The sequence below is a fragment of the Phyllobates terribilis genome, unplaced genomic scaffold (assembly GCF_046119375.1).
Source record: "Phyllobates terribilis strain yellow unplaced genomic scaffold, ASM4611937v1 Scaffold_1__5_contigs__length_1240528914, whole genome shotgun sequence".
NCBI classification, from domain to species: domain Eukaryota; kingdom Metazoa; phylum Chordata; class Amphibia; order Anura; family Dendrobatidae; genus Phyllobates; species Phyllobates terribilis.
This window is the reverse complement of record NW_027362761.1, coordinates 1,228,821,794-1,228,835,752: the sequence shown is the minus strand read 5'-3', so window position 1 is coordinate 1,228,835,752 and position 13,959 is coordinate 1,228,821,794. Positions and strand designations below refer to the sequence as shown.

General features: G+C 43.3%; 1 protein-coding gene across 1 annotated transcript in view; it reads right to left on the bottom strand.

Moving 5' to 3' along the window:
* LOC141164549 (uncharacterized) overlaps positions 1-3,257 on the bottom strand; it is a 160,990-nt gene extending 157,733 nt beyond the window's left edge. Inside the window, exon 1 of the mRNA XM_073649932.1 lies at positions 3,124-3,257. The gene's annotated coding sequence lies outside the window, so the exon portion shown is untranslated. The remainder of the gene's footprint in view (positions 1-3,123) is intronic.
* Between the last annotated feature and the right edge of the window lie 10,702 nt (positions 3,258-13,959).

The following is a 13,959-nucleotide window of genomic DNA, read 5'->3' as shown; positions in this document are numbered from 1 at the left end:
TCTCCTCACTCTCCGCTCACACACTGTATATACTGTATGTTATATATATATACACACATACAGGTATATATACTCATATGTACATGAACACACACGTCTCCTCACTCTCCGCTCACACACTGTATATACTGTATGTTATATATATACACACACACATACAGGTATATATACTCATATGTACATGTACACACACGTCTCCACACTCTCCGCTCACACACTGTATATACTGTATGTTATATATATATATACACACATACAGGTATATATACTCATATGTACATGTACACACACGTCTCCTCACTCTCCGCTCACACACTCTATATACTGTATGTTATATATATATATATACACACATACAGGTATATATACTCATATGTACATGTACACACACGTCTCCACACTCTCCGCTCACACACTGTATATACTGTATGTTATATATATACACACATACAGGTATATATACTCATATGTACATGTACACACACGTCTCCTCACTCTCCGCTCACACACTGTATATACTGTATGTTATATATATATACACACATACAGGTATATATACTCATATGTACATGAACACACACGTCTCCTCACTCTCTGCTCACACACTGTATATACTGTATGTTATATATATACACACACATACAGGTATATATACTCATATGTACATGTACACACACGTCTCCACACTCTCCGCTCACACACTGTATATACTGTATGTTATATATATACACACATACAGGTATATATACTCATATGTACATGAACACACACGTCTCCTCACTCTCCGCTCACACACTGTATATACTGTATGTTATATATATATATATATATACACACATACAGGTATATATACTCATATGTACATGTACACACACGTCTCCTCACTCTCCGCTCACACACTGTATATACTGTATGTTATATATATATATATATATACACACATACAGGTATATATACTCATATGTACATGAACACAGACGTCTCCACACTCTCCGCTCACACACTGTATATACTGTATGTTATATATACATATACACACATACAGGTATATATACTCATATGTACATGTACACACACGTCTCCACACTCTCCGCTCACACACTGTATATACTGTATGTTATATATATACACACACATACGGGTATATATACTCATATGTACATGTATACACACGTCTCCTCACTCTCCGCTCACACACTGTATATACTGTATGTTATATATATACACACACATACAGGTATATATACTCATATGTACATGTATACACACGTCTCCACACTCTCCGCTCACACACTGTATATACTGTATGTTATATATATACACACACATACAGGTATATATACTCATATGTACATGTATACACACGTCTCCACACTCTCCGCTCACACACTGTATATACTGTATGTTATATATATACACACATACAGGTATATATACTCATATGTACATGAACACACACGTCTCCTCACTCTCCGCTCACACACTGTATATACTGTATGTTATATATATACACACACATACAGGTATATATACTCATATGTACATGTATACACACGTCTCCACACTCTCCGCTCACACACTGTATATACTGTATGATATATATATATATATATATATATATATATATATATATATACACACACACATACAGGTATATATACTCATATGTACATGTATACACACGTCTCCTCACTCTCCGCTCACACACTGTATATACTGTATGTTATATATACATATACACACATACAGGTACATATACTCATATGTACATGTACACACACGTCTCCACACTCTCCGCTCACACACTGTATATACTGTATGTTATATATATACACACATACAGGTATATATACTCATATGTACATGAACACACACGTCTCCACACTCTCCGCTCACACACTGTATATACTGTATGTTATATATATACACACATACAGGTATATATACTCATATGTACATGAACACACACGTCTCCTCACTCTCCGCTCACACACTGTATATACTGTATGTTATATATATACACACATACAGGTATATATACTCATATGTACATGTACACACACGTCTCCTCACTCTCCGCTCACACACTCTATATACTGTATGTTATATATATATATATACACACATACAGGTATATATACTCATATGTACATGTACACACACGTCTCCTCACTCTCCGCTCACACACTGTATATACTGTATGTTATATATATACACACATACAGGTATATATACTCATATGTACATGTACACACACGTCTCCTCACTCTCCGCTCACACACTCTATATACTGTATGTTATATATATACACACATACAGGTATATATACTCATATGTACATGTACACACACGTCTCCTCACTCTCCGCTCACACACTCTATATACTGTATGTTATATATATACACACACATACAGGTATATATACTCATATGTACATGTACACACACATCTCCTCACTCTCCGCTCACACACTGTATATACTGTATGTTATATATATACACACATACAGGTATATATACTCATATGTACATGTACACACACGTCTCCTCACTCTCCGCTCACACACTCTATATACTGTATGTTATATATATACACACATACAGGTATATATACTCATATGTACATGAACACACACGTCTCCTCACTCTCCGCTCACACACTGTATATACTGTATGTTATATATATACACACATACAGGTATATATACTCATATGTACATGTACACACACATCTCCTCACTCTCCGCTCACACACTGTATATACTGTATGTTATATATATACACACATACAGGTATATATACTCATATGTACATGTACACACACGTCTCCTCACTCTCCGCTCACACACTCTATATACTGTATGTTATATATATACACACATACAGGTATATATACTCATATGTACATGTACACACACGTCTCCACACTCTCCGCTCACACACTGTATATACTGTATGTTATATATATACACACACATACGGGTATATATACTCATATGTACATGTACACACACGTCTCCTCACTCTCCGCTCACACACTGTATATACTGTATGTTATATATATATATACACACACATACAGGTATATATACTCATATGTACATGTACACACAGTGACAGTTACCTCAGCGGTAGCGGTGACTCCGGTCCGGTCTGTGATGATGTCACGTGACTGGGGTGAGAGTAGGCGGTGTCTAGATCGGAGTTGATCTTTTGAAAAAAAGACGTCACCGGAAGGGGCGGGGCCTCCTCAATCCAGGGCAGATGTGATATATGAGCGCAGCGATGAGCCGCAGTGGCCGGGTGTGCACAGGGCTGGGGGGCTGTGCGGAGAAGTGGGGCCGATGTTGGATGGCTGCATGGAGAGGGGGGTGATGTAACTTGCTTGTTGCTGTCGGGAAGTGGGTAATGTCTCTGGTGAGTCTGTGCCCTGAAGGGAGCGATGTCACTCACATGGTGCTGCATAGTGAAGGGGTTAATGTCACTCAGGGAGGGCTGCATGTGGAGTAGTGGGGTGATGTTCCTCGCGGGAGGATGCATGCTGGGGGGCTGCGCATGGAAGTGGAGTGATGGGGCTGTGCGTGGAAGCAGGCAATGTCACGCGTGTGGTGCTGTGTGCAGGGCCGCTGCTTGAGGTAGTGGGTGATGTTATTTCCATGTGGTTGGGTGGGCTGTGTAGGGGCTGCTTGAGGTAGTGGGTGATGTTATTGCTGTGTAGGAGCTGCATGTGGTTGGGTGGGCTGTGTAGGAGCTGCATGTGGTTGGGTGGGCTGTGTAGGAGCTGCATGTGGTTGGGTGGGCTGTGTAGGGAAGGGTTTGATTTCACGTGCATGGGGCTACATGTGGGGGGGGTTGGTCTGCACAGGGAAGAGGGTGATGTGAGTCACGTGGGGGCAGATGTTGTCACTCGTGTGACATTTTGTTTTCATCGTTACTTATCTCTATCCTGGCTTAGTTCTATGTAATGATTTGTTATATTGTTCAATAGTTAATAGACTTGTATGTATAAATATATCTATCTTTTTTCTTTTTGTTATAATTATTTATATGTGTAAATTATCACAATGTCCAAACAAAAATAAGATAATAAAACTTCAGAAAAATGTCAAGATTTATTTGTGTTTTCATAAAAGTGAGAATTATGGGTTGAATTTTCATTTCTATATTTCTAAAGCTTGGAGTATGTTCACACATTTCAATTTGTTGGGGAAACGATCTGCAGCACAGTCCTCACCCGTAGACCTGCACTAAATCCTTCACATCACGCTGACAATGTCTTCCCTCAGCAGCAAAAACAAGTAAATAAAAAACACGCTAATCACTTATGTAACCAATTTATTAGGTCCCAGCTGTGTTTCTGTGGCCCCTTGCCATCCTCTGTGGCCCCTTCAGCTTATCTGTTGTACAAGTCATATGGGATGAAAATTTTTATTTTTTTTTTACATTTTTTTATGAAAGGTCCATCAGTTGTTGAGTGTCTGACTGCTGGTGCCCCCACTGTTCCATCCGATTGGTTCTGGCAGAGGTCACACTACATATTTATTCGATTACCCATAACAGCACCACAAGAGAGGGGATCTGCCCACTATGGGCCGGAAACCTACAGGCTAAAAAGGCGGCACCTCTGTTCCCCCCTGTTTGGTTTCCTGTTCTTGATGAGGGGAACCTAGTGCCGGCTTGCCTGTGTGCATGAAGATGGAAGATTCCTTCCCAGGCCTGGCCGATCGGGTTGCTTTCTCCACCTCGGTCGGTGCAGGGCTCCTAGTAGTACCACGGTGGGCTCAAGGGGGCCTGCTCCATGAATGGTCGCTATTTGAGCCACGTTCCCTGCCTGGGGATGAACGGCTCGGAAGGCGGGCGCTGAGTTGCCTGCCGGATCCTGGATCTCCCAGTGGATGCATAAGCGTAGGGCAGTGTTTCCCAAACCCCATCCTCACGGCCCCCCACAGGTCATGTTTTCAGGATCTCCTTAGTATAACACAGGTGATTGAAGTATCATCAAGGCATCAGGAATTCTCTCACCTGTGCAATACTAAGAAGATCCCAAAAACATGACCTGTGGGGGGCCGTGAGGATGGGGTTTGGGAAACACTGACGTAGGGCATCTGGTGGAATGCTGCCGGGGGCGTGGCTAGAAGCATCACATGAGGTCACTGGTGCTGGAAGCCGCGCGGGGGTCACGTGACCCAGACCCACAAGTTTTAGGTGTTAGGACTCTGTGGCCAGTATATAACGGGCTCGCTCCACTGAGCAGGTGCTTTCCAGCCGATCTGGGATTACAAGATGGAGAGATAGAAGTAGCAGCAACAACATCAGCTGTTGCCTGGGGAGCCCCAGGAGAGTTAGGTGCTGCATCGCCCTCGTGATAGCGGTGGAAATGACGGCCAGTAGACGGGACGAATCTGCTGCCTCTAGGGAGGATCTCCCTGTTGAGAATGGTCCTTCGTCTCTGTGGGTACCAATCGATTAAGCACGGGGTTAAGTGATCTTCGTGAATGTTCACTTGGTAATAGAGGCCCCTTCTTTCTTCCTATCTTTTCAGGGAAATTAGTGTGTTTCTAAATTTAAAGAAGGAATGTGCCTTGCGCAGAACCCTATTGCCAGATTATTTCCCAAAAAGTCTCTTGTCAGTCATGCATTGGCCAGACCGTAGCAGAGGAGACCTCTAACTTTTCTTCAGGGTTAAAGTCCCTTATTAAAACTGAGATCGGCAAAGCCCTCTCTAGGAAAAAGAAACTGAAGGTGGGGCGGGACACAGAGAGTTCCCCTGTTTCTCATGGTGAGGATAGCTCAGAGGATTGCTCCACGTTGGCATCATCCTCGGATAGTGACTCTGGTCGCCACTGTTTTCCCCTAAATGAGGTGGATGCACTGGTCAGGGCTGTCCGTTCCACAATGGGCATTGTGGATGCTAGGACAGAGAAATCGGTCCAAAATTTCATTTTCAAAGGTCGGGACCAAAATAAGAAAAGGTGTTTTCCTTTGAATGATAAAATCCAAGGGTTAGTACAGAAAGAGTGGAGGAGACCGGAGAGAAAAGGCTCCCTTCCACTTTTGTAAAAAGAAAGTACCCCTTTGAAGAATCATGTTCTTCTTAGTAGAAAGCCCCTAAGCTGGACGCAGCCATAACTAAGGCCTTCAAAAGAACCTCTCTGCCCTTTGATGAAATGGGGGCATTGAGAGACCCGCTTGATAGGAAGGCGGATGCCTGCCTCAAAGGTACCTGGGAAACTCCAGCGAGAGCCTTAAAACCAGCATTTACAGCAACATGTACATCCAGATCCCTGATGATCTGGCTGCAGCAACTGGAATCTCGAGTTAAAGGATAAGGTGGCAAGGACGGAAATCCTGTCCACTATTCCTCAAATGCAAGGCGCAGCAACCTTCCTGGCAGATGCGTCAGCAGACTCTTAGGTTGGCGGCAAGGTCGGCCGCCCTGTCTAATGCTGCTCGTTGAGCCTTGTGGCTGAATTGTTGGCTGGGAGACATAGAGGGCAAGGCTATGTTCCATACCTTGTGAAGGAGAGTATCTGTGGGAGACATTTATTAACATCCTGAATAGGACCTGTGTACAATATATACCCTATGGGAATAAACATGCTATAAATAGGAGGAAACCACTATGGCTAAATAGAGCTGTAAGGAGCGCAATAAGTGACAAAAAGAAAGCAGTTAGAGAACTAAAGCAAGTAGGTAGTGATGAGGCATTAAATAAATATAGAAAATTAAATAAATTCTGTAAAAAAACAAATCAAGGCAGCAAAGATTGAGGCAGAGAGAATCATTGCCAGAGAAAGTAAAAATAACCCCAAAATATTCTTTAACTACATAAACAGTAAAAAACTAAAAAATGATAGTGTTGGCCCCCTTAAAAATAGTCTGGGTGAAATGGTGGATGAGGAAAAAGCCAATATGCTCAATGATTTTTTTTCAACCGTATTTACACAAGAAAATCGCATGACAGAAAACATGATCAGTGATAACAAAAATTCTCCATTAAATGTCACTTGCTTCACCCAGCAGGAAGTGCGACGGTGTCTAAAAATCACTAAAGGTGACAAATCCCCGGGCCCAGATGGGATACACCCGCGAGTACTGCAGGAATTAAGTAACGTCATAGATAGACCATTATTTTTAATCTTTAAAGATTACATAATAACAGGGTCTGTACCACAGGACTGGCGTATAGCAAATGTGGTGCCAATATTCAAAAAGGGGACAAAAACTGAACTTGGGAATTATAGGCCAGTAAGCTTAACCTCTACTGTGGGTAAAATCCTGGAGAGTTTCCTAAGAGATGCTATACTAGAGTATCTGAAGAAGAACCTCATGACCCAATATCAACTTGGGTTTACGAGGGACCGTTCCTGTCAGACTAATCTGATCAGCTTTTATGAGGAGGCAAGTTCAGGACTGGACCAAGGAAATGCAGTGGATGTTGTGTATATGGACTTTTCAAAAGCTTTTGATACGGTTCCACACAAAAGGCTGATACATAAAATGAGAACAATGGGGATAGGGGAAAATATATGTATGTGGGTTAAGAATTGGCTCAGTGATAGGAAACAAAGGGTGGTTATTAATGGAAAACACTCAGACTGGGTCTCAGTTAACAGTGGGGTACCACAGGGGTCGGTATTGGGCCCCCTTCTTTTTAACATATTTATTAATGACCTTGTAGGGGGCATACAGAGTAATATTTCAATATTTGCAGATGACACTAAACTCTGCAGGGTAATCAATACAGAGGAGGACAATTTTATATAGGATCTATGTAAACTAGAAGCTTGGGCTGATAAATGGCAAATGAGCTTTAATGGGGATAAATGTAAGGTCATGCACTTGGGCAGAGGAAATAAAATGTATAATTATATGCTTAATTGTAAAACACTGGGCAAAACTGTAACTGAAAAAGACCATGGTGTATTGGTGGACGACAAGCTCACGTTTGGTGGCCAGTGTCAGGCAGCTGCTGCAAAGGCAAATAAAATAATGGGATGCATTAAAAGAGGCATAGATGCTCATGAGGAGAAGATAATTTTACCTCTATACAAGTCACTAGTGCGACCACACTTAGAATACTGTGTACAGTTCTGGTCTCCGGTGTATAAGAAAGACATAGCTGAACTAGAGCGGGTGCAGAGAAGAGCGACCAAGGTTATTAGAGGACTGGGGGGTCCGCAATACCAAGACAGGTTATTAGAGGACTGGGAGGTCTGCAATACCAAGACAGGTTATTAGAGGACTGGGGGGTCTGCAATACCAAGACAGGTTATTAGAGGACTGGGGGGTCTGCAATACCAAGACAGGTTATTAGAGGACTGGGGGGTCTGCAATACCAAGACAGGTTATTAGAGGACTGGGAGGTCTGCAATACCAAGACAGGTTATTAGAGGACTGGGGGGTCTGCAATACCAAGACAGGTTATTAGAGGACTGGGGGGTCTGCAATACCAAGACAGGTTATTACACTTGGGGTTATTTACTGTGGAAAAACGAAGGCTTAGGGGTGATCTTATTACTATGTACAAGTATATGAGGGGACAGTACAAAGACCCTTCTACTGATCTTTTTACTCTGAGACGGGGACAAGGGGGCATCTTCTACGTCTGGAGGAAAGAAGGTTTAATCATAATCACAGACGCGGATTCTTTACTGTAAGAGCAGTGAGACTATGGAACTCTCTGCCGCATGATGGTGTAATGAGGGATTCACTACTAACATTTAAGAAGGGCCTGGATGCCTTTCCTGAAAAGTATAATATTACAGGTTATATATACTAGATTCCTTGATAGGGCGTTGATCCAGGGTACTAGTCTGATTGTCGTATGGAGTCGGGAAGGAATTTTTTTCCCCAATGTGGAGCTTAGTGTTTGCCACATGAGTTTTTTTTGCCTTCCTCTGGATCAACACGTTAGGCTATGGGTTGAACTAGATGGACTTAGTCTTCCTTCAACCTTAAAAAACTATGACTATCTCTTCGGCCCTGCCATGGATGAAATCCTCGAGAAAACAGGGGACGTTAAGAAATGGTTCCCTTCGGTGTCCATGCCTACCTATAGACGGTCCTTCCGGAAGAAGAAGTTTGTCCATAGAAGACCGGTTAAGGATCAGGACAAGCATGAAGACTGCAGAGCTAAAGGTAGAGGACTACTGTTCGGGTCATCCTCTCAGGGGGCCAGAAAATTGGGTCAATGACGCTTAGCCCAGGTAGGGAGAAGGTTTTTCTCCGCCTGGAAACAAATTTCAGCTAGTAGCTGGATCCTTGGCATGATCGGGTCAGGTCTGATGTTGGATTTCCTATCACTCCCTCAGGAAAGATTCATGGTGACCCCCTCTCGTTCCTCCCCGATTGAGCAGTTAGCCTTACAGTCGGAGGTCCGGGACTTGATCAAGAAAGCCGTCCTACTGGAATTCCCAGAGCTAGAAAGGGAAAAGGATTTTTACTCCCTCCTCTTTTTGGTAACCAAACCAGATGGATCCTTCAGGACTATTACTAATCTGAAAGCCTTGAATAGGTACTTGAGAGTTCATACGTTTAAGATGGAGTCTATAAACTCAGCAATAAAGCTACTTTTTCCTGATTGTTACATGACGGTTGTGAAGACACGGGGCGTAATACCACTCAGACAACACAGGGTGAGGGTAAAACAGTGTGGTAATTCTTTATTGAACCACAAAGCGGACAATAAACACATAGAACAGTCCCAGCAAATACCTAAGATGGTACAACATTACACAGTCTCACCCTTCCGCTCCGCCCGCCTGGGATAGAACTGTGAGATATGTGGCCCGATGACCTGAGTGTCTCAACTTGGATTTCCTCAGAACGTCTCTAAGAGTTCAGTGATATCCACTGGAGCAGATCTGTATTCCTCTTGGTGGAGCCATATGTTCTGCTAGCTGTCCTCAAGTCTCTCTTGGCTGTATTTTGGTAAAAAGACTGATACAGAGGCAGAGAACCCTTTTATAATTCACAACTGTCCTTTTAGACATCCACAGGTCAGGGGGGGATGTGAGATGAGTTTAACTTACATTGTTAGAACATCTAATTGATCTGCAGTTTGTCCTCCTGTTTAACTAGTCAATAAGCTAGCTGGCCTAGGACAATATGTAATCAGCATTTTAGTAAACCTCATTGTTTCAGGACCCACAGACCCTGTCACCAGAGATAACAGACCATAAGTTTCAGTAAATATCAGCTCACGTGTCAACATGCAGGCTTACACAAACAATAGTCTGTCCTTCTTGACCAACCAAAGAAAAACAAATTCAAAGTCAACATAAGGATAATAGTGTATTTCTCCTGAATTTAGACGTCTGGGTGATTAAGAAGAAATGCTGTGTTGTCACAGCGGTCTTGGATCTAAAAGACGCATACTATCACCTACCCATTCATGCGTATTATCAGAAATACCTCAGGGTGACGGTAGTTTTGGAGGGAGTGGTTAGACGCTTTCAATACACGGTCCTTCAATTCGGACGAGCTATAGCGCCTACAGTGTTCACAAAGGTAGTTGCAGAAGCCATGGCCCATCCCCAGGAAAGAGATGTCTTATCATCCCTTATCTGGATGATTTCCTGGTAGTAGGAAATTCCTTTAACCAATGTAAAAAACACCTAGAAGAAGTAATGTCCACCTTGGGGAACCTAGGTTGGTTGTTAGATCTGGAAAAATCCAGATTAGTGCCCATGAAAGTGCAGCAATTTCTCGGAATCATACTCGATTCAGAGATACTGGAATCCCACCTCCCAGTCTCCAAAATAAAAAAGATCCACCATCAGGTGAAGGAAGCTATAGGAGCACCCTCTATGTCTCTCAGAAGAGCGATGTCCTTAGTGGGTACTTTAACATCATGCTTCCCGGCTGTTTTATGGGCACTCCATTCTAGAGTTCTGCAGTGGGATGTTTTATACAATGAGTCTCCCCTTAAAGGGCATCTGGAGGGGAAAATGACATCCCCAAGGTCAATGCAATCCATTTGGTGGTGGCTCGATAGTCTAAACCTATCCAGTGGGGTCCCCTGAGTGGTAAACGCTACGTGAGTAATCACCACTGATGCAAGTCCCACAGGGTGAGGGGCCCATCTAGGTGGAGACGTAATCCAAGGGGTTTGGACAAAGGAGGAGAAAGTACTCTCTTCCAGTGCTAAAGAGTTGTTAGCAGTAGAACGAGTGGTAAGCGGGTTCCTTGTATCCTTACAGGACAAAAAAGTCAAGGTTCTCTCGGACAACCGTGTATCCGTGGCCTACATGAACCACCAAGGGGGTACTTGGTCAAAAACACTGATGAAGGTGTCAGATCGTTTATTGCAAAAAGCAGAAAGTCATCTTCTCTCCCTGGCTGCTTTACACACAAAGGGAAAGGAAAATACAAAGGCAGACTTCCTAAACCGCTGTACGCTAAGAGAAGGAGAATGGGTGCTGAACCCAGAAGTCTTCTCTCTGATAGTTCGGAAGTTGGGTGGTGGATTTGTTTGCCACCAGGCTGAACAGGAAGATGAAAGATTTCTGTTTCCTGCATCCGAGGGAGAATCCCCTAGCTGTGGACGCTCTCTTGATCCCCTGGAATTTCAGTCTGCCTTATGCCTTCCCCCCCAGTGTCATTACTTCCAGTAGTCATAAGAAAAATCAGGGCAGGCAGAGCGCAGGTTGTGTTGATCGCCACCTTCTGGCCCAAGAAGCCTTGGTTCTCTTGCCTGAAGAGGATGTCAGTGTCAGACCCGTAGATTCTAGAGATCCCGGATCTCCTCTCACAAGGGGCAATACACCATCCACAAGCTCCTGATCTCCATCTGACGGCGTGGAACTTGAGAGGGCATTATTAAGAAGTAGGGGTTTCTCACCAAATCTCATAACCACGCTATTAAAGTAGAAAACCAATCACAACCCGAATATATGTGAGAACCTGGAGGAAGTTTCTGTCCTTCTCAGGGACTAAGGTTGATGTTGAGGCACCTATAGCTAAGATCTTCGAGTTCCTACAGAAGGGCCTTGAGTTAGGGTTATCCACCAACACCCTAACGGTTAAGGTGTCGGCTCTAGGGGCTATGTATAGCTGTGATTTGGCAGGAAATTATTGGGTTTCACAATTTAAGGCGTCTTTCAGATCTAGGCCCATTTCTAAGGTTAATCTAATGCCATGGGACCTGAACTTGGTTTTAACAGATTTGACCAACCCACCATTTGAACCCTTAGAATCAGCAACTCTTAAAATCCTTTCCCTTAAAACAGCCCTGCTAGTCGCATTAATCTCAGCCAGAAGGGTTAGTGACATCCAAGCTCTGTCGTCAGTCCCACCATTTACCCAGATCTTAGATGACAGGCTGGGTCTTATTTAAAGATCACTATCTCCCTAAGGTAGCAGCTCCCTAAGGTAGTTTTGCCCTCCTTTTGTTACAATCCCAAAAACCAAAAGGAGGAAAAGTTACACATATTAGAGGTCAGGAGATGTGTAATCAAGTATCTTTCAGTTACTGAGGACGGTAGGAACGATAGGTCATTCTATATATGTCACCAGGGTTCTAGAAAAGGGTGTAGGGCCTCAAAAAACAGTTTCTAGGTAGATAAGGGATGCTATCGCTCTCGTCTATTCATCGAGCGACGAGGAAGTGCCGCAAGATCTAAAAGCTCATTCCACACGGCCGTTGCAACCTCCTGGGCAGATTAGACACATGTGTCCATAGAAGAGATTTGTAAGGCCGCTACCTGGTCCTCTCCTTCTACGTTCTATAGGCACTATAGACTAGATATGGGTGTCTCTACCGATCTCCCCTTTGGGAGAAGGGTGCTCTGGGCTGTGGTCCCTCCCTAGAATATTCAATCACTGCAATTCTCTCATGGTGCTTTCATGGGTGATCTAATAAAGTCTTAGTTACTTACCGGTAACGGAATTTTTCGGAACCCGTGACAGCACCCTTATATTCCCTCCCTTTGCGTTTGTGGGAGCACTCCCTTTAAGTTAATTATAATCTCACTCTTACAGGTGTCCAGTAGTGAAAAAAAAAAAAGGGGGGGAAATTTATTGTTATTTTTGGTTGTTGTCGTATTAACCTGGCGGTCCTCTCAAGCTCTGTAAACCAAGTTGGGAGAGAGGTGCCGCCCTTTTAGCCTGTAGGTTTCCTGTCCTTGGTGGGCCCCTCTCTCATGGTGCTGTCAAGGGTTCCAAAAAATCCTGTTACTGGTAAGTAACTAAGACTTTTACAGAGGAATAAAAACACTCCTCTTATCAATTTTGAGGAGAATTTTTAGCCAAGAAGGAGGACATAATTTTCAGTAACTCAAATCTATAGTACATAGATAAGTGTACATCAGACCTGGGCAAAGTGCAGTACGCAGACCACATGCGGCCCTCTGGCTGTTCCTGTCTGGCTTGTGGACTGAAGCAGAAAAAGGGGCTGAAAACAGTGGCCCACGGGCTGTACCATGCAACCACCCCCCGGGCGTCCAAAGTTGCCAACCGCCCAGAAATTCCAGGACAGTCTGTCATAGAAATTATTAAAAATTCCTCTCTCCCTCCAAACCCCTCATCACCCCTCCCTTACTGGCAATGAGAAAGAGCTTGCAATCTAACTAGCTGCTTTCTATGTAAATAGCAGTACAAAAGAAGCCACAAACTTAATTAACCAGGCAAATTACCATACAAATGGAGCTCTAGCCAGAAGAGACCAGTGGTGAATAGACACCTGAGTAAAGAGGAAAGAGTTCGTTGAAGCCTCAAAGGAAATCTATCTCACTTTCCACAATAGCCAGGACGACTTTCCAAGCAGCAATCACCAGACATCCGACGGACTTTTAGGCACCGATATAAAATATGGAATATCGGAGTTTCTATAATTCCGATTGCGATGGGACACATATTTTTAGCAAAAAACCAGACAATGTGAACTGAGGTCTAAGATGGCAGACATACAAGAAACAGAGGCATGTTCACACTAGCAAAAAAGAAGCAAGACAAAAAT